The sequence below is a fragment of the Sciurus vulgaris genome (assembly GCF_902686455.1).
Source record: "Sciurus vulgaris genome assembly, chromosome: 10".
In the NCBI taxonomy this organism is placed as follows: Eukaryota; Metazoa; Chordata; class Mammalia; order Rodentia; family Sciuridae; genus Sciurus; species Sciurus vulgaris.
In genome coordinates this window covers 83,402,321-83,403,901 of record NC_136470.1, presented here as the reverse complement: position 1 = coordinate 83,403,901, position 1,581 = coordinate 83,402,321, and the positions used below count along the sequence as shown (strand labels likewise).

At 37.7% G+C, this 1,581-nt stretch overlaps 1 pseudogene across 1 annotated transcript; it reads left to right on the top strand.

The window, feature by feature from the left end:
- The first annotated feature begins 405 nt into the window (after positions 1-405).
- LOC306670627 (ATP synthase F(0) complex subunit B1, mitochondrial-like) lies at positions 406-1,178 on the top strand (annotated as a pseudogene). Its single transcript has one exon. The product of its transcript is annotated as an ATP synthase F(0) complex subunit B1, mitochondrial-like (transcript).
- The last annotated feature ends 403 nt before the right edge of the window (positions 1,179-1,581 follow it).

Sequence of the window (1,581 nt, the reverse complement as noted above, 5' to 3'; positions counted from 1 at the left end):
TCCTGACCACTCTGTTTTAGACTATAGTATTCATTACCATCAGATGTAATATCTATTTTATGCTTTGTTTGCTCATTTGCCTGATTGTTGTTTATGATTCACATATGTACCTCTCCTCTAAAATAGTTGTTTGGCACACAGTGAATATTCAGTATCTGCTGAATGAGGGAAAGATGGAAGTTTATCTGTAGGAGACTATCATAAAACAAAAGTCTTCAACCTTTTGCTCATGTATTCCTCAAAAGTATTCTAAGAAACTGTGGCATTGACTTCAATTATAATATTTTATAGCAAAATATGTGATTTCTTGTCTTTTGACTATTGTATCTATGCTTTAAAATATATTTTCAGGAGACTTGTGAATGGCCATCTTCCTCCTGCCCCTGCGGTCTTCGTTCAGGGTCACAGGGACACTAAGCCTGCTGCCTGGACATCTGCTGACCATGCTGTCACCGGTGGTACTTTCTGCCGCTGCCACAGCGGCCCATCTCAGGAATGCCACCTTCCTAGGACCAGGGGTATTGCAGGCGACAAGGATCTTTCACACAGGGCAGCCACGCCTTGCCCCTCTACCACCTGTCTTCCTGAATATGGCGGAAAGTTCGTCTTGGACTAATCCCTGAGGAAGTCTTTCAATTTCTTTATCCTAAAACTGATGTAACAGGACCCTACATGCTTGGAACCAGGCTTATCCTTTATTTTCTATCCAAAGAAATATAGTGATTACCCCAGAGACCTTCTCTACCATATCAACAGTAGGGTTACTTGTCTATGTAATTAAAAAATATGGTGCCTCTATTGGAGAATTTATTGATACTTTCAATGAGCAAAAATTTGCCCAACTAGAAGAGGTGAAGCAGGCTTCCATCAAACAAATTCAGGATGCAATTGAGTGGAGAAGGCACAGCAGGCACTGGTTCAGGAGCGCCACTATCTTTTTGATGTCTGGAAGAATAACATTACTATGGCCTTGGAGGTTACTTACCGGGAATGGCTACATAAAGTATACAAGGAGGTAAAGAATCACCTACAAAGCATCTCTGCACAGCAGGCACAGGAAACGATTGCCAAGTGCATTGCAGATCTCCAGCTGTTTGCAAAGAAGGCTCAAGCACAGCCAGTTATGTAAATGTATCTGTCCCAGTTGAAACAGCAATAGACAGTTGACTGACTACATGGAAACTCTGTATTACTGTATTACTGTATTACTGCCTACTGAAATTACAGTTACCTTTCCTAAAGAAGAAAAGTTCAAGTTTCATTTAGTGAGAAAGCTAAATCTGTTGATCAGTCAGATATTTCTCAACATTATTCTGAATTTTGAGATGCTCTTTGATCACTTTCAAAAAAGCAGTTTGCTTTTATTAAAACATACTGAAAGATTACCAAGTTACAATTTAAATTTATAATTAATTCCATCATCTTGCAATTAAGTAATGATTAAAACAAAAGAAGTATCATCAAAACCTAGATATTGTAAATTTACTTATTCAATTTATAGAAAACATCTGCCATATAATTCAAATAATAAAATTCTTGGTGTCAGAAAAATTTGACTACATTTTCAACTAAAATAAGCAT